We start from the raw sequence: 20518 nt of genomic DNA, 5'->3' as shown, positions 1-20518 counted from the left end.
ACTCAAATGCTGCCGCCGGTGGCAACAGCACACAATCACAATCCTCACCGCCCGCCAAAATGCTCTGGATTCTCGAATGAAACACACACAGACAGACACAGACACAGACACAGACACAGACACACACACACACACACACACACAAACACACACACACACACACTCAGAGCCTTCTATTTAATGTACTTTAAACATCGAAATGTCTGGACCCATCCAAACATCCCTGCAACTAAAACAGTCTCCCCTCCCATATGCTTTAATTATTTTTTACTGAAGCTTATTTTCAATACTGGCAGCCACAGTCCCAACCCTGCAGCCCTCATGCGCCTTGATCTCCAACTCTTACATGTTGTCAGTGTCTCTGTGTCTTTGTCTCCCTGTCCTACATTTCTCAGGCCAGGACCTTCTCTTTCCCTGGCAATGGTGATTCCTAAGTCCCGCCTCTGTCTCCCTGCCTAGCCATTGGCCACCAGCAACTTTATTACCAATCAGAGACTACTAGGGGTAAGGACCCTCAAAGTCTTACAGGCAGACATGTGGTTCCCATGTGCTTTTGGGAGCCAAATGAACACAAATAGCATTACAACCAATCCACAACACTCATACACATTAAGAAAATAAATATTTAAGTTAAAACTGCATCAAATCACACAGCAGTGAAAAGGCAACTTATGAAATGGACGAAAGTATGTGAAATTATATGCAATAAGCGATAAAGATATAGGCTACTTAAAACTAATTTTATCATCACTGAAAAAGTAATCTAACAGATTTGATGTATGGATGGCCAATAAGCACAGGAAAATATGTTCCCAGTCACCAATCATACAAAACCCCTAGGAGAGGCCTCCTCACACCCAAATGGATACAGGGGTTCAGGGTGTTGGCATAATCTAAGTATTGAATCAAGTGTCATGTGTGCCCTAAGCAAGTGTTCTACCACTTAACTCTATCCTCAGCCCTTTTTTCCCTTGAGTCAGACTCTATGTAACCCAAATAGCCAGAATTCCTGATCCTCTTACTTTCATCTCCCAAGAGAGGAAATAGGTGAGAGGATATAATGATGCTCCCACTGTGGGAAAAAGCATGGCAGAAATCCAAATCATTATTACAGCACTACATCATCTATGTGCACTTCTGAGTATAGACCCAAACTCAAAGTAGATGTGGCCCTTGGTGAAAATGGATTGAGTTGATTCCCGGGGTCTCTGGTCTGGCAGCAAATGGGCAGAGTGTTAACAGCTCTCACAAGGAAAGCGGGGAGGTTTGGGAGGACAATACAGGAGAGGTAGCCAGGGTCCTGTGTCTCCTCTGCTACTGTGGCAGTTCCAGTGCCAGTGCCAGGGTGGCATTAGCAGCAGTAGGCTTTGCTGATGGCAGGAGGCTGCACCAAGGTCCAGATGAAAGCTTCTGATGACAGCTTCTGGAGAGAAAGCTCTTTCCCAAGAGTTACAGATCAGTAAAACAGACACTCTCAGATTACTCTAGGTAACATAGCTTCTGTACTTTATTAAATGTGAATAGGAAATATACTTTTGGAGGAGTAGAATGGGATCCAAGGGAAGATGCTTCCCACTGGATCAGTTTGAGAAGCTAGTGATGCTCTATTTGCATGGGGAAGGACTCCAGGTTTTTTTTCCTACGTGACTAATAGTCCTGGTCTTCTCAGTGTGGTGTCCTGGTTACATGTTCTAGAGCAGGCAATGGCCTCATTCCTACCATTATCAATTCTGAGATTCATGGTGTTTGAGATCACTAAACCTTCTGAGTTCTTCTGTCTGATGTCATGGTCCACTTGCTCATAATGAAACATTTATCTGTACACCTGTATTCCCAACAGCAGCATTCATAGTAGCTAAAAGGTGAAAGCAATCCCAAATATACATTGATATAATATCAAAAAACAAAACATGCCACATACACATATGAAATATTATTTAGACTTAGGAAATTTAGGATGTGCAACAGCATAGTCATGAAAACAAGATGCTAAGAAAAGCATCTTGTAAAGGTAAACTGCTCTACCATCCCACTCAGACCAGATACTTCAAGTATTTAGGAGATACTGAAAATAGGAGAGTGTGTTTTGGGATTGGGATAATAACAGGAGCATCTTAGGTCAAGATGAAAGGGATTTACTGACGAATGGTGGTAATGTCTGTTGCACACTGTATTAATGTTACTGAACAACCCATGTAAAAATGGTTGGGACCAAAGAGATGGCTGAGCAGCCAAGGGCAATGGCTTCTCTCTCAGAGGACTATGGTGGGCTCCACTGGCAGCACCCACATGGTGATTCACAGCTGTCTTTAATCTAGTACTGGGAGTACCCAATGCTGTCTTCTAGCCTCTGTGGTTACCAGGCAAGAATGTGGTCTAGAGACATACAAGCAAGCAAAAATACCTTTACACATAAAACGATAACTAAAAAAGGATCATCAAAATGTTACATTTTTATGTTTTAAGCATTTTAGCACTTCACCACAGTTTTAAATGCTGTATTTAATGGCCTGAAGATAAAAATGTGGATCAGAGAATGGCCACTAAAAGAATACAGAGCATTCAGGAATGCTTAAATAAATGGAATACAAACCCAGAGGTCTAAGAGAATTTTGAGAGAGTCTGTACTGTTATGTCTATCTTCCTTTCACATTTCCTATATCTTTAATAGGGTACAGAGTATGGAACTATGAATTATATTTCCTAGGTGACTATCAAATCAAGAGTGTGCATGTGACTAAGTTCTAGCCAGCAACATATGAACCGAGGCCACAGTCAAAATGTCTGCCATTTCTTTCTTTATGTTTACCCTCCCTAGTACTAAGGATCAAATTCCAATATTTTTAAAGAAAGTTGCTTAATTTAATATCAAGAATGTATGTGTGAAGAGTCAACATCTGGTGTTGAGCATTGTCTTATTTTGGCTCCCCAAAATACCACACTTCCAGGCCTGAGGCTCCTGGAGTCCTTTAATTGAAAATAAAGAGTTGCCATATAAGCAATGACTGGGTAGAAAGACAGAAAGACAGGGCAAGGGTTTGAGAGAGGGGAGAATAAAGAGAATCACCATGATCCATATTTAGAAGGATCAGATTTAAGAGCTGCAAGAGAGATAGCAGCCTACAATATAGGTGGAAGAGAATAGGACCCCATAGGGAAAGTGGAGACTTTCCCAGAATGTAACAGAGCAACAAAGATAAAACACAGATTTAATCATAGATCCCTCCTGGGATACCAGAGGGAAATGTATGCTAGATGTCAGGAGGATTAGAAATGTCCAGCCATTGGGCTTACTCGAGGCATATCAAAATTAACTGATGTGCGTGCATGTGCGTAAGTGTGAGTGTGTGTGTGTGTGTGTGTGCGCGCGCGCGCACGCGCATGTGCATATGCATGTCTGGGCACGTGTGTGCTTAATTCAGAGAAGTCTTGAGCAGTGCTATGACTAACTATGGAGCCAAAGCAGAAAAATGGATTCAATGCTACAGTCTAGTACATTGAGGTCTCAAGGGAGGTGTGCATTAATCTGGATATGGGGCTTCACAGCCCAGTCAGCCACTGCACAGTTTACTCAGTTTCAACTTCTTTTAAAGGCAAAGCAGGATAAAAGTTTCCCACAATTTATAGTTCTCACCAGCTGCTGCTTCCCTACCAATAGCATATCTTGGATCAAAGTGATGCAAACCTCTTTGCAAACTGAGAAACTTGTCAGCAGTCCAACTCTTCGATCTGTTAGATGAGCTGTTGTCTAACTAACCTATAAACAAAGTAACTTTCTCACGAGAGAATGAACATGAAGGCCACGTCCTCAGGTTTGCAGCTTACTTGGCAGTAAGAGTTACCAGAATCCTCTGCTTAAGGAACTGTGCCTCCTCGGTATCTCAGTATGCTTGGAGTGACCAAACCATGCTAGTGTGCCCTGCAGCTGGCAAGCTAGGAGCAGTTGCTTCCTGTCATTTCTCTACAGTAGACTAAAATAGTGTCAAATGAAATCCGTAGAGAATGGCTAGGCAGACAGAGTGACCCGTGGTCCTTAATAGCCAGAAAATGCTGCCCTCTGTGGATTAGCTGCCTACCTTTGGGCCAGCACAGGCAATAGAAAAGTCTCAGTACTTGCATCAGATCCAGTTTTTCCAATCTCTTGGCCTGTGCCCTAGTGAACTTAAGAACACTTAGTAATTTTAGTATTAGTAATTTATTCCACATTTCAGCTACAAAATTGAGATTGTGCCAAACGGGAAAAAATGAAACAAAGTACATAATTAGTAGTCTTAGATGTAAGAATCATGGAGTTAAGAGAATTATATAACCCTTGTCCTATAATTAAACCTGCAAGAAGACCCTCTTGGAAGGGTGGGAGAGTGAATGGACAGGAAACCGGGAAGGGGAATAACATGGAAATGTAAATAAAAAATATACCTAATAAAAAACTAAAAAAAAAAAAAGAAGTTCCTCTTAAACTTGAGTGTGATCAAACAAGACTAAGCCAGAAAGGAACATTCTGTTCAGTTTTATGCTAGACTCAAGAACAATCATATACAATACACGCATCTATCACAGACATTTTTTGTCCTCTCCTGCACACACAGAAAGCCATGGGACCAGAAACTCAGAAAATAAACTTCACTCCAAACACAAGAAACAAATTAAAATAACAACAACAAAAAAGAAACCTGGTTTGGTGGCACACACTTGTGCTGGGGAGACAGAGACTCCATATCCTCCCTAGCCAGATGGCCAAGTCGACCTGTCCTATTTATGGCACCTGAAGAGTAACACCCAAAGTTGTCCGCTGGCCTCCAGACATGCAAGCTCACATATGCAGAGCCACCAGGCCAAAGGAGCCTGTAAAAGGTTTTTCATGAGCCAATAAGATAGCTCAATGGGTAAAGGTTCTTGTGTCGCCAAGCCTGATGTAACCTGGGACCTACACTGAAACCTGACCCCCACCAGATGCTCCTGACCTCCTTGTTTTGTGGTTTGGTCTGTTGCTCTGCATTGTAATGCTAACTGCAGACCCCCAAGGCCTGATTGTACCAGAGACAAGAGTCCACAAGTAACCCAAGTGATGAGATGTGATCTTTTCCCCAAATTATTTCTGATAAGTGAATAAAGATGCCAACAGTCAACAACTGGGCAGAAGACACAGAGTCAGGGTTTAGCATTCCAGGACTTCTGGCATCAGAGAAGAACTATGAGGGGAAAAGAATGTGAAGGGAGGAGGAAGCCTCCATGGGTCAGGTAGGTTGGCTAATTGGAATTAAGAGAAGCCCAGACATAGGAAATTTAATTTTATAGTGGGATTATTGGCTGTGAAACAGACATACCATCAAGAGGATCCATATCTGCCCAGCTCCTTTGCTGATTAATGTAAATATAAAGCTTGTGGGTGTCTTTTATCTAGGAACTAAGTAGTCAGAGGAAGGGGAGAAACCCTGTGTGAGGATTAAACAATTTCTACAACATTCACACATACAAATCCTGCCACACACACACACACACACACACACACACACACACAAATAAAAATAAAAATTGTCACTTTTAAAAGGGGGTAAAGGAACTTGTCATCACCCATGAGGATCCAAGTTCTGTAACTACAATCCATGGGGTAGGAGGATGACATCCCCACTCATTTGTCCTCTGGTCTCCATACACACACAGTAACATGTATACACATATGGACACAGAATACGTTAATGAGTTAATTAATTAATTAATTAAAAGTTTTTCTAATTATCTGCTCTTGGCCACAGCTCACTCTGTCTTTGCTTTTCACAGCTCAACTCCCCACATCTGCCTCCCCTTCTCTCATGCCTGTCATGCTTTCATGTGTGTTTCTCCTCACTTAGTGTCCATGTTTAAATCTATATTCGCATCCTTATAAACTATAGCTCTGGTGATTAGACAGATACTTCCCAGGTTGAAAGAACTTGCTGTGCGATCATGAGGCCTTCAGTCCAAATCACAGCATCCTGCAAACACCAATCACTACAGCTGCCAGGAATCAGACAACATCTTCTTAGGCAAAAATAATGAAATACTGCCAGTAATTTGGATGAACATACACTTATGAATATATGGCAAAATGCAAAACTTTGTCCTTTTAAGATGTAGCCCACAAAAAGAGTGAGTCAAAGGGAAGTAAACATACTGATTTCTTTTATACCATGTGAACCAAACAAGTACTCTTATCTCTACAAATCTGTTCCTTTCTCATAAGCCAAATTTAAACAATGCTTTGGAAAACTATCCACCTGGACCTGGATCATCCTGCTCTGTTGTCTCCATCTTGATTTTCCTCACCTCTCTTTCTCCTCCATCCTTCCTAGAGATTTCCCCACCTGCCCTTCCTTCTCATCCAATGATAGGGTATGCCTTATCCCGGACTAGCCTTGCTCCATAATGGCATCACCTTACACAGAGCAGTGCCACAGATTTCAGCAGAATACAGGAGAGGGATGGACTGGGGAAATAGGATGCTCAATGTTCAACACAATGATGTGAAGGGTCAACATCTAGTCGAAATTCTGTTCTCAGACAGAACAAGGCCTACATTAAACTCCTGGGCTTGGCTATTTCTGTAGATTTCTAATTTCTCAAAGCCTAGCTGAGGAGACACCCATTTAGTTGAATGCTCACCTTGTTCAATCATTAATGTTTAGGAGGGTTTTTTTACCCTTTTACATCAATATGGGAAAGTTCGCCAACAGTAATAATAGTCTTGAATATAAGATCTGTTTGTCAAGTCCATTTTCCTCATGAAGAACTAGTATAAAAATTGAGGACCAGCATGAAGGCTCAGCAAAAGGCTTTTGCCACAAAGCTTGATGATTTGAATTCAATACCTGGATCACATATGGTAGAAGGAGCTACCACCCACAAGTTGGCCTCTGACCTCCGCACCCATACATGTATATACATACATACACACAAAAATGCGATGAAAATTAAAAACGGAAAGCCTAACAAAATTAATTATAATTCAGCCAAGGTACCTTTAGTGCAATCCAAGTTGCTTTATCTTCTGCTGACTTAACAATACAGAGGGGGAATGGAAAGAAATGGCCTATTGTTTTGACTGTGCCTAAAACCTCAAGCATGCCCAAGAGAAGGCAAGCCTGTAGGATGGGCAAGGTCCTAGAGGGATAGTACCAAAATATCATGACACAGTAGAGAACACATGTAGTCAGAAACTACTTAAACAGAATGTGTAAGTCCTCAATACACAGGACACAGTTGATGGTGCTTGGGGTGCAATTCTTCGGGGCCCTGCAGCGTGTAAAATACATGACACTTGTGTTATATAACTGTCTGGGATTCAGTGAATCTATATGCTTCAGTTCTAGCTTTGGATAACCTCAGCGGACCTTTGTGGAGTTTTTTATCAGTAGAGTAGCTCTTTACCTCCTCATAACCTTATTATGCTTTAGGCTTTTATTGTTTTATTTTTCCCTCCCACTATTTAAATTTGACCAGAAGAAAAGGGTTGTGTTGAGGCTAAGTTGGTTGGTCTGGTTTTCTTCTTGGAGGTAGGCTTCTGAACATCGAAATATCTGAATGGACCACCTCACCTCTAGATCCCAATGAGGGCTTTTCAATAGAACCCAACTGAAATTGTCTGATTGTTTCTTCTCATAGATCAGGAAAAAACAACAGTGCCATTTCAGGCCTCTTATAGAGGGAGGGGCATGTGGCTGCCTCAGTATTCTGTTGCTCGTGATTTTTGTAAGAACCGAATTTTTAAAGTCTGTTAATGTTTCACAAAGAAGAAAGCACAGTTTGTGGTATCCTATAATTTTACAGCTTTACATTGTGTGTTTCTTTTAGGAGAAACCCTACCCAGTACAAGCCATCACATGCACAGAATGTCCAATGAGTGGGTTGGTTCTCCACAGTCCTTGGTGTAGTATTTAGTTTAGTCATTTACATTCTTTTGTATATGAACCCCAATAGGCTTATATGTTTGAATACTCAGTCATCAGGGAGTTGAATTATTTGAGAAGGATTAGGAGGTGTGGCCTTTGGGAATAGGCATGGCCTTATTGGTGGAGGCATGTTATTGCAGGAGTGGGTTTAGAGGTTGCAAAGTCCAGTGTATCATTCTTGGATATATTAGGATGTACAGCTCTCAGTTACTGCCCCAGCACCTTCTTATTTGCTTCTGGCCATGATAACGTGTACTGATTTTCTAAAACTGTAAGCAAGCCCCCAATTAAATGTTTTCTTTTACAAGAGTTGCTTTAGTCATGGTATCTCCTCATAGCAATAGAATAGTGACAAACACAGAGTTTATTTGACTTACAATTTCAAGTAACAGTCCATTATTTCAGGAAAATCATAGGAATTGTAGGAATTTGAGGCAGATGGCTGACAAATATTCACAGTCAAGAGTAAAGAGAGCATATCTGCACGGATAGTTACTTAGAAGCTTTTTTTCACCTCTATATATAGTTCAGGGCCCAACCTAGGGAATGGTGCTGCCCATAGTGAACTAGGACTTCTTACTACCTATTCAAACATATGAACCTTTGGCAGCCATTCTCATTCAAGCCACCATAATCCCTTGTTCCCTAAGTTGATTCTTGCCGGGATATGTAATGACAGACAAATAAGACTAGAACAAAAATTGGTACCAAGAGTAAGATAGTCGTTGGGTGCTGAGATTAAAAAAAAAAAATTCAAGATATCTACCACCACCACCACCACCACCACAACCACGAAAACGTGCCTATAGTCCAACATGATCGAAACAATTCCTAAGTAAGACTCTCTTCCCAGGTGATTCTAGATTGTGTAAAAATGACAGTTAAAAATAGCCAACACAATGACCAAAACAAAGAGGAAAAGCAGCCTTAGAATATAGCCCCTTTTTCCATCACTGAGAAAGTGAGAACTCACTACTGCCCAGGATAATCTTGACAATAGTATTTCAGTAGGAAGAGACATGCAGTGTGTGACATGACATTCTACTACCAGTAAACGATACCATCTCAGTGGAACCCACTCTTCATTTAGTATTTTATGTTGTGGTATAATGTGTGATGCTCATTCTCCGAAGAATTCTGAGAACTTTGCAGTAATTCTGTATGGCTTACAATCCCTGTTCCTGCTGCTGGATTAATGAAGCATAGCTATATTTATGGGTGAGGTTGCTTTTCAGGCCATTCAGATTTTCATTTAGCTACTGTTATCTGTTGGAGCATGAGTAAGCCACTTAAAATTTCAAAATCTCAATTTTTTTATCTCATACGATGTGATGAAGATTGCAAATCCATTGCAATGTCTATTATGTAATAAATTTTCAATAAATTATGAGAACATCATCAACAAATCTAGACTGTAAGCTTTTAAAGGGCATTGTGTCATATTTTTTCAGTCTAAAGAATTCAGATATTTAAAGTCCTCTAATTTTATGAGGTATGTCCAGTTGAGCACATATAATTCTAGCTTCATGAAAATCTGGAACACAAGAACTGGCTGGCAGAATTAGAGATTCAGCTGTTGCCCATGTTTTGAGGGAGGTCAGAGGTCAGATAGCGTGGGCTTGAAGTTTGGTTTTCACTCTTGCTGAGTGGGTTCTTGGTTAAGGCAGGTAATCCCTCTACACTCCATTTCTGTATCTGAAAATGAGGCACGATTACCGGATAAACAAAACAGTGGAAAGAGTGCCCAGGCCAAGCCCTGTACGTTATAGATGGCTCAGTTAAGGCTTGCTATTGTTATCATTGACTTCAGGAACATCGTTCTGGCTCAAATACCAAGTTCTAGAGGACGTGCTGGTGGCCAGCAGGTCACATGTAACAATAACAGGTGATTTGATTTGGGGAAAAGCACAGCATATCTAGGCAAACAGCACAAAGAAAGCCAAAGACAACTGGAAACATGGCTGCTTTCACTACCCAGTGGAGACAGCTCACACTGATGTTCTATTTGGGCAGCCATGAGCTCTTTCTGCATCATCAGAAGTACACCAGCATTTATTTACAGAACACTGTGTTAGGGCAACTGGGAAAGTCTTAAAGGAAATGAAAAGTAGAACCTAAGAGAAAGAGAGTCTGGGGAGGGGAAGACTTCTGTGTGGAGGACATAGAGACTGATAGAATATACTTAAGTATAATTTGTGTGTGGGTTTGCTTCTTTTTTTTCTTTGTTTTTTAACTCAAGTCTCATGTATTCCTAGTAACAATCAAGAATGCAGCAAGAATGCAAAGGATCAGGGAGTGGATTATACAGGAGAAAGTGTGGGAGTTAGGAAAGCCATTCTAGTAGTATTTTTTCCTATTCATGTCAGCAAGGGTTTACTGAACATCCCTGTGTAGCACGTCTGTGCTGTGAAAAATAAGATAAAGAGATACTATGCATCTCTGACCACATTCCAATGACTATGCAAAGCCAGCCAGGAATACATTTGTAAAGCTATCTCTTGTCCTGTGATCAGAGAAACAAGCATTCTTAAGTGACTACATAAGGTAGATAAGAGAGGACAGAGACAGAGACAGACAGAGTGGGTCAAAGATATACCATGACATGAAACTATAGTTTACACCCTGGGGCCTTTGAGTATGACAGACCTAACTAGAATACTGGAGAGTTTAGATGAAAGGCTGAGAAACATATGCCCAAGTATTAGGCACGCAGAAAGAGCAGGTTTTTTGGAACATCTGCAGGTGGGAATGGCAAGGAGCAGCATCCGCTGAGGTATACCAGGATCCAGCTGTTTTTGCAGATGGGGTACTGGAGAGAAACAGTTCAGTATTCTGGTGATGTAAGGCTGGAAAGAACAGGATATATCAGAGGAGATACAGAACAGCATTAGCTTTCCAGGAAGGTGGGGAAGCTCCACCCAAGCATGTCAGACAGAGATATACCATAGATTTGTTTAAATTTTATGGACAGTGCAGAGGTAAGTGTAGAGTGTATTAATAAGGCATAGGAATGCCTACACATAAGAAAATCTTATGCCAGCAGCGGTGTGTTTTCTCTCACAGTGAAGGGGTGGTGAGAGGAGGGCAGTGACTGATTCAGGTACTCTGCTCTCTGCAGTTTGGCTTTGTCATGCTTTGCTCTCCTAGAGGCCATTCTGCCATAAGAAGATGATTGGTTGAGCACAGGACCTTGCAATTGTGTTTAATAATACAAGAGTGGGATATAAGCCAACAGTTACTTTATCATCCATCATAAAGGCCCTTCCAGAGACCAACAGCCTCAGTAGATTTCTGCAAGTCAGGTACATACCATCTCCAATGGCCACCTTTGGTTGTAAGAAAAGCTAAGCAAGCAGTAATTCTCCTTGTATAAAAGGTCTTGGTATGGGAAACTGGGAATAAACAACGAATAAGTTAAGCTACCATTTCTTCTACCATAGGGAGCAGGTGAGATACAATGAGGACCTGCAGCAGGCTAATGGTAACAATACATGCCTTTAGAAGAAACGTGGAATTTAGAAATTCTTCTAGTTCTTGATGTGGAGTCTCAGGGGAAACTCAGAAAAAGGCTGGATATAAGTTTAAAAGCCAAAGGCTCAGGGCTGGGTCTGAGACTCTAGCTGTGATGAGGGGCCATTAGAAGAGTCCAGACACTCCAGGATGGCATGGAGCAGAAAGAGAATCAGGTCTCAGAAATGACATGCTTTTAGAGCAGAGGCATAAAACAAAGACCTTAAGGAAGAATATAAGGAGATGCTCAGAGAGGAGAGCCGGGCAGAGAATTTCTAGAAAGAGACTCCAGAAGGGCGAGAAATACCAAAGAGGTCTAAAGGTAAAAGGCTGGAAATTGCATAGAGAATTTTGTCATATGATTTCATAGCTGGTCTCGATCTGAGCCATCTATTGGTGGAAATGGAACAGTCCATTTCCCTGTATTGTAAAGGAAGGCAGCTGGCTTTTTTAAATTCCTTCTCAGCAGAGACTCTAAAAATGCAGAGGAAGGAAATCAATGCAGTAGGAAGTAGAGAAAAACATTAATGGCTTGACTGGGGTATAGTTAGGGATTAGGAGAAAGGCCAATAGAAAGGGAATGGTAGAAGACACAGGAGACACTTGTAGGAATGAGAAAAGGCATTCAGGCATCACCCTTTATCCATGGGTTTGTATTTTATTGCCTTAGTTATTCATGGCCAACTACCTGCAGCCCCCAAACTTCCAGAAATAAATAATGCATAGGTCTTTTTCAGTAAGTCTTATTAAAGCATCTTGTTCCATTCTGTTTTTAAATGCCTCTATGGCTTACTTTTATTATGATTTTTAACTACGTGTAGGTATGTGTTTCTGCATGTCTCTGGTTTCCACATTCCCTAGAGTATGAGACAGTCCTGAGTTGCATGAAGTAGGTGCTCAGTACCAAACTCAGGGGCTCCATGAGAGCAGCAAATTCTTTTAACTGCTGAGCAGTCTCCAGCCCCTTCAGCTGCACCCAATTGACAACTCAATGCTGTCCTAGGGGTGCATAGAAAAAGCCCTAACACTCAGTTTCAGACATCCAGGGGATGTGTTCTGCAATGGAAGAGGTAGCAACTGTAATCATGACTGCAGGACCAATTTTAGTTGTCTGTCAGAATGGGGGCCACCATTCCTAGCTTTGCTGCACACAGAATCTGAACAGTATGAAGCTTTTGAGTCCAAAGAAAAGAAGAGGAAGGCTGTTGGGAAAGAATATGAATGCCCCCCATACCATCTCTGTATTTAAAATTGTAGGAAACCTACATGCTCAGTAACACAGACGACAAGACTGCAAGACTCACAGTCGTTATACACCGTACATCTTACATCAAATACTATCTTGCGCGTGGTATTTCTTAGGCACAACATAATTCCCCGTGAGCCTCAGTCTGAGAAGACGTGCTAATTTGCCCTATTCTATTTTTTCACAGGCCATCACACCAACCTTGGAATATAGTTGGATAGCAAAGTTATGCAAAGAGTCCCTGAGTACTACAAGAGCTGGTCTACACAGAGAGTGTGGTCCTCTGACTTTTCATGGGGCATGCTTGTCTGACAGTCTATGGAGCATATACTTCTGGCCTATCCTTGGGGCATGCTCGTCTGACTCACCATGGAGCATGCTCATCTGACTCACCATTGAGCATGCTCCCCCACCTATGCATAGAATGTGCTCTTGAGAACTTGCATCTATCTGCACACAGAGAACAGATGTGCTTTCATTTTCCTAAGCAAAATAACAGGAAGTATCATCATTCTTGAGGTCACAGTATTCATAACAGGAATGTGTGGAGAGTCAAGTGAGATCTATTGGGAAGCATGGTGTCTGGTTCAGTCCCTATCTTGAGGGAGAAAAAATAATCTCAATTCTCAAATGGTGTCAGTCACCGTAAGGACCCAATCCAAGAGGACTAAACACTTCTGTAGTCCCTTATAATCTGAGCTTGAAAGGGGCCTCTGCCTCTTCAGCCAGCTGGGCAGCTCACAGAAATTCTATCCTTGCAAACGGAGATATAGGTACCAGAGAAGCAGTTCTTCCCTCTGATTAGTGGAACAGCTATGACAGAAATTGCCTTTTCCCAAAGACACAAAGTGACATATTAAAGGAGAAGCCTCTCTTTTGGTGCCATGGAGTCATTTAAAAATAAATGTAGAAACTCCAAAGAATGTCTGTTTAAGCACAGCTGTAATTCAGGGACACAAGACAATTCACTTCAGCCAACTCTGCCGGATTCACTTCTTGATCCTCAGATTATGTAGGAATCAAATCCAGTACTATCTTTACTTTCAAAGTCAGTTTGCCTGTTTTGCTGGTGACTACATGGTATGTTAGAGCCTTGTACTTATGCTTCAGTTTCCAAACCTGATTGTGATCATGGGCCGGTAAGGTTGAGGACCAGGTCATGAAAGCCCTCATAGCTTACCCACCTGGGTAAGCTTGCAGGAATATTGCCAAATGAATGAGAGACTGATGAAAACTGGAGTACAGTAGTGGGTGGGTTGCTAAGCAGCCTGGTAAAGAGGATTACAAATTAGGTCCCATTAGTAGAAAAGGTGGGGTGGACAGTGAGAAAGACCGCTGTTCTGGGCCAGCAAAACTGGGTCCTAGTCCCAGGACGGCTTGCTTGGCTTTACTCACTCAACAAATACTCCTCGAATTTCTAGGCATTTGACAGGCTCAGAATAAGACAACATTTCTTCTCCCAAAACATACTGAAGGTGTCTAATTGGATCACAAGAGAGATATGGGAAGACATTCCACCTTGCTAAGTAAACGTGGGGTATGTGCTGAGCAAGAGGCTTCTAAATCAAGTTGTTGTCCAGGAAAGCATTCTGAAGACTATTGCTTCATGCCTTGAGGGATACAAAGGGTCATTTGTAGACTGGTGGAAAAATTTGCCCACCACAGGGAACGGGACTAGTGTTCTACATCATGAAATGTAGGAGGTGGCATTTGACAGCTGGTAGCATAGCCAGAGGTGAATCTAACCTAAGTTACGTTGGAAAGTAAAAATGCCATTGAGTCAGTACAATTTGCAGTTGAAGGTAGAAGTCTAGAGACAAGACAAAACTGGGTTTAAAGATAAACTTTGACATACACCAGTCACGTGACAGTAATCACTTAAAAAACAAACAAACAAACAAACCAAAAAAAAAATACTCCTCAAGTTTAGTTTCCTTAGGAGAGTGTTCTCCTGATTTGGTTATCTATTTATGTCCAGCAACTCCTCTCAAATGAAATGCCTTAAGACAACACATATTTAGTACTTCTCAGGGTCATTATGAATTAAGAATGTGTTATGGCTTAAATGAGGCCCTTGCTTCAAGGGTCTATCACATGGCTGCAACCAAAGTCAACCATGGTTGTGGTGCTATCTCAAGACTCCAGAAGCTCAATTACAGGTCTCTTGGCAGAGTTTGATTCTTGCTGGCTGGTGACCAGAGGCTCTCTGGAGTTCTTTACTATGTGTTGCCCTCCTAAGGCAGTATATAGCTTCCTCAGAACCAGTGGAGATATGGTGTTGACTGGCAAGACAGAAAGGCCATTGAAGTGAATTCTGATCCCTATGGCCCCATTCTGTTGGTCAGAATTCACAAGCTAGCCTACCTTTCTCAGGTTGGCAGGGGTGGGTTGTTGGAGAGTAGGAGTGCATGGGAGGATGGGCATTTATACAAGAAAGAGAACACTAGGAAATCAAGCTGTGGGGATTCCATCTTTGATTTTGGTTTGCCTCTAATTTGTAGGCTAGACCTCCAGTCAAAGTTAGAGCTATTGTTATGCTGAATGGAGGAATGCTTAGCCAGAGGAGAAATGTTGAGCCAGAGGCAGAATGTACGGTGGGTGGAAGAGTAAATAAGGTTAAATAAATAACTAAGAGTAAATAATTTGGACAAGTCAAATTGCCTCCTGCCTCTGAGACACCATTTTGTCCTCAGCAAAATGTAAATACTTGGTCACAGGGGGGCAAATGAGGCAAAAAAAGTGCAAGCTTCAGTTTGTTTTCAGAGGGAGAAAACAGCTCTCTCCAGCTTGCAGGGACAAACTGCTCTGGGCCTTTTCTGTTGTGTTGATTAGGAGTCTGTCAGTCTGGTATCTTCAAGGATTTTAGTATTTGGCCCCTTGGAGCCAAATATTAAAGAAATATATTAAATAATATATAAATAATTAAGAATTACATGGCTGGGAAAAACACAACGAGAAAGCTGGTTTTGGGAGTCCTTTAAAGTATGTCTAAGGCTTTTTTAAAAACTACCTTTGCTTCTAAGGAGCCCGTGGCGGGTGGGCCTAGCTGAGAGAAAATTGGCTATACGTGGGAAATTTCACGCTCCTGATAATAAAATGGTAATAAAATCTCATCCAGCTCCCGAGGCTTAGAGCAGAGGGGATGTTTATGGTTGAGGGGGTTCCCCAACACAGGTGCACCTCACAGGTTGTGAGGTTTCCAGCCCTACAGGGCAGCTGGGGTTATGGACTCTGTGGCCTCCTGCTAGGGCAGTTCCTTCACTTTGGGAGAAAACACTCAGTTGTCCCGCCCTGGCGCCAGGCAGCTTCACTCCAGGCTCCAATTGAATGGTGTCACACAAAGTGGGATTCACAGTCTGCGCTGGGGTGGTTTGCCCCAGGGAAGTAAACACCTGGGGAGGACAATTCAGAGGGTGGCAGTGTCCTCCCAAAGGTTAGCCAGTGATTGGGGATAGAACTTGGGAGTCAGCCTTTCACAAAGGCAAGCTTCTCAGCAGGAAATGTGGGTGGGGCGGAGCAGTCCCGGGATAGAGACAAAGCTTCTTTGAATCTTTATCAGATGGCCTGGCCTCTTGCGAGAGGGGTACCTGGGACGCCAGGGCAGGGAGAAAACTCCAGTGTGTAATCTCATTACCCTCCCTCGCTCTGCCAACCTAGAGCGCACAGTCGCTTACAGCTTACAGCTGCCCGCGCACCGAGTGTCCCTCCAGCCCAGGAGATCACCTCCTGCAGCGTCATTACCCATACTGGAGAATCGTGGGTAGCCCAGGAGTACTTGGGACAGCCCAGACCAGATCTGGCCAACAGTCTCACCTTGCCAGGCTGGCTGCTCCACCAAACTACAGCAGTCTTAGGAAACCTAATGAGAACCAGTTGATGTGGCCGCTGGCATACTTTCTCAGAGTCGCTGATTGGTCAGTGGCTGAGAGCTGTAGCCAATCAGCGCGGTTTTTGGGCCCGCATTGCGGACCAAAGGTCCCAGTGGGCATCTGGCAGGCACAGTGGCCTGCAGGACTCGAGGTGTGGAGGGCAGAGGCAGGGAGGAATGAGCATGTCTTGGGACCCTACAGCCAGGCGCCATCACCGCCTATCGCTGCTCCTGGTGCTCGTGCTGCTGTCACGAGCTGGGGGTCTGCGTCCTGTGGAGCTCTTTCCTTATGGGGAGTTGTGGGGAGATCGGCTGCCACAGGAGGGCAACGTTGAAAGCTCCCCGGCTGTGAAGCTAGCAGTACCTCTCTGCTTCTACAGTGACCAGTTCAGCAACCTCTATGTAAGTTCAGCTCCCAGAGGTGCATGGCTTGGTGTGGGGTTGTAGTTTCTTCCCAGGGTGTGGAGCAACTAACCTCAACGTTTAACTGTCATCGCCGCTGGGGACCGGGCTTAGCAGTGGCGCTGCAGCTTCTTGATCCCTACTGTGGAGGAATAAGGATCATTTCAAGGGAGAGCTGGAACCGTCCCCCTCTACTTCGACTTCCCAGGCAGGAAGATGAAGTTGAGGCTGCTAGTGCAGTTTGTGTTTAGGGGCGGTGGGAGGCTGTGCACGCAGGCATAGCAATCTAATTAAGGACACGGCGCCCAAGGTGTGCAGTGGTGGAGAAAGATGAGTGGGTTCAAGAGTGGCCGCACCTGTGGGTCGCAGTGCACTTGAGCACTGTCGCCAAAGTTGAGTTTGTTACCCTGAATGTGTCTCTACCTGCAAAGAGGAGGGGGTCTTCTTGACCCGAGTAGAACTCAGACCTTAGGTGCATTCGACTGGTGGTTGCTCACCACCAGTTTGAGCGACCACCGTTTTGCCCTTTAAAAATGTTTATGTGGGGCGGGATTCACGTGCCACTTCATGCAGAGCAGAGAACAACCAGTTTTTTTTTTTTTTTTATCCCACCCTCTGTCGGGTCCTAAAACTCAAGTCATCAGGTTTGACAGCAGAGTGCCCTTACCTGCTGAACTGTCTCACCGCCCTGTGGTCTTATTGTAGGTGGGCACCAATGGCATCATCACCACCCAGGACTTACCCAGGGAGACTTAATATGTCATTGATGATTTACCTACTGACTTACCAACCATCGCCCCATTCCTGGCTGACATCCAATCGAGTCACAGCAGTGGCTGGATCCTGTATGGAGGACACCTCCTGGGCTGTGCTGTGTCTGGCTGCTTGCTACCTGTGCACAGGCTTCCCATTGACCGGGTCCAGCTTCCCCACTACCCACTTCTTCCTGGCCACCTGGGAGCAAGTGGGCGCCTAGGAGGAGGACAGGCTTGGGGCTGCATGGTCTGGAGAGGTAAGTGAGGGGTACCCTGCAGCTGAATAAACAGAAGGGTTGGGCTTGAACAGGAAACTAAGACATTGGCTAAGAGGCATTCCCTTGATTCTGCTCCTCAACAATAAGAAAATCGCTTAGTAAAATGAGGGACTAAGGTGCAGATACCAAAGACTCTGAGGGAACTTAAGGCCCTTTACAGGTTTTTTTTTCTTTTTTCTTTTTTCTTTTTTCTGGAATAACCTTTTGTTGTGGTAATATGGTAGACTCTCCAGCTAGAGCTTCCTCCTGACCCATCTTGATTCAGGGATTCCATTTGGGTAGGTTTCAGTGAGCAAGCGATTTCTCCAGGATAGAAGGCAGAGCATGTATCAGCCTGTGCGCTGGAGGTTAATGTACTAGGGGCATGGCAGGCACAGTGTCTTTCAGAAGAGCAGGGTTCTGGGATCTGATGCAGGAGCACTCAAGGGTAGAGAAGTTGTCCCCTCTGAGGACTGCAATTGGTTCCTGGAAGTAGGCAGCCTTGAACGATTTGAAGTGGGGAGTCTGACGTTTATGTTGTTCCTTTTGTTTTGCTTTTGATCACCCCCCCCCATGCATCTCAGGTTGGCCTCAAACCTCATAATGGAGGATGATCTTGAATCTCTGATCCTTTTGACCTGACTGACCTGTGCTGAGATAGTGGGTGTGCAGCATCACACCCTACCCATTTGATGGGAACTGAACTGAGAGTGCAGGCTGACCAGGCACTCTACTAGCTCAGCCACAGTCTTTCTGGTGACCTTAGTTAGTAAGGGTCGAAGGGCAAACTACTTAGACAACTGTTAAATAGTCTGTTTGTTTACACCATCAGACTTCTCTTTAAATTTTTAAAATTGTGTTTATGCACATGTGTCATATGCCTACAAACCGTTGTATGCAGTGCCCATGGAATACCCTGGACCGGATTACCTGCAGTTGTGAGCTGTCATGTGAGTGCTGGGAAATGAACATGGGTCCTCTGGAGGAAGAGCCAATGATCTCAACCAGGGAGCCATCCCTCTGCTCCCCTCTCCTTACCTTCTTTCAGGAGTGTTTTATACTGTCTTCTCGACACAGTCCCACAGGATAAGTACAGTAATAACTGTTTATATCACAGAAGAGAAAATAATTTCCAAATCTGCCTTAAGTGAGGCAAAGTCACCTTAGAAGACATACTTTTCCCCTTTCTTACACTTTTCATGCAAGACCCATTTTCTGTACACGAATCATATAAGTAGTTACAGTACCAATCGCTGCGCTTTTTCTGAAGACATCTAATAAATAAGGTTAGTGTTTTAGTGTTCATTGTGGCTTTGGTGCTGGGACAGTTCTTGAAGCCATATTCAGAGGAAGTGTGAACTGGAGTGAAGTTGCTGTGAAGGATGCTTCTGATGATAACCTCACTATGAAATTACTGTTCTGTTGCTCCCAAGGAAAATTCAGCTGAATTAGCTAGCCACTGGCAACAGAAAAAACAAACAAACAAACAAACAAAAATTAGAGCAAGAAGCATTTGCACTGAGGCTCCGGGGTCTTGAGGCTGCGGTGGGTCCCAAGTGTTTTAGTGTTTATTTGACGTGAAGGTTACAGCCCCAGAGAGATGAGTTTACTACTTAGGATTCGCATTTCATTAGCAACATTTCATTAGAAACAGTCTTTGACAGTTTCCTTTTGGTGTCCGTGCATGCGGTACCTGTGTCTCTGTGTGTGCCTGCGCATGTGTGCGCATGTGCAGGCACACACAGACATTCATGCATGGCTCACATTTGTGTGGAGATGCATGTGTGTGCAGACCAGAGAAGAACTTTGAGTGTCATTCCTTAGGCACTATCCACCTTTTCAAAATTATTTATTTGTTCTGCATATGTGTGCATGCTTTGACACTGTGGTAGTCACAGCACAACTTCAGAGTCAGCTCTCTGCTAATCCCCCTTGATGGGGTCTGGGAATTGAGCTCTGGTCATCAGGCTTCGGAGGTAAGTGCCTTTAACCTGCTGAGCACTCTATCCAGCTCCCTTTCAAATCATTTTCAGGCACACCTCCCCCTGACCCAGTACTCAGCAGCTAAGCCAGGATTGATTGCTGGGTGACGAGGCTCGAGGAGTTGCCTTCCTTCTTATGGGACTACAGATCTGGGACTGACAGACACCATGACTGTTTTTGTTCAGTGTGTATTCTAGGGATCAAACTCAGGTGCTTATGCTTGAATAGCAACTCCTCACACTGAACCATATTCCCAGCTCTTCCTTCAATTTTGCAGTTCTGGGAGTTGAACACAAGTCCTCATGAAGGTTAGCTAAGTAAGTCCTTCATGAATGAGCAACACCCATAGGCACAGTAATTCTTTCATTACACCTTCCAGGTACTTGTGTAGTCAGGAACAAGGCAGAAAACACTTGCAGCAGTGGTCTTGGAAGACACAAGCCCTCGGTCTTCATTTTCTAAGCTGCAGATTGTGGTAGTGCTGACTTTTTAGGGTTGTCATGAGAATTAACCAAGGCGATGTGTTGTTCCTGCCATGTAACGATCTTGTGGTAGAACTCCTTTATGTA

General features: G+C 43.5%; 1 pseudogene; it reads left to right on the top strand.

Annotated features, from left to right (window-relative positions):
- Nucleotides 1-16665: 16665 nt before the first annotated feature.
- LOC120102190 (uncharacterized) overlaps nt 16666-20518 on the top strand; it is a 40976-nt pseudogene continuing 37123 nt past the window's right edge.

The sequence above is a fragment of the Rattus norvegicus genome, chromosome 4, assembly GCF_036323735.1.
Source record: "Rattus norvegicus strain BN/NHsdMcwi chromosome 4, GRCr8, whole genome shotgun sequence".
NCBI classification, from domain to species: Eukaryota; Metazoa; Chordata; class Mammalia; order Rodentia; family Muridae; genus Rattus; species Rattus norvegicus.
The sequence above is the reverse complement of the archived record's forward strand: the minus strand, read 5'-3'. Positions and strand labels throughout refer to the sequence as shown.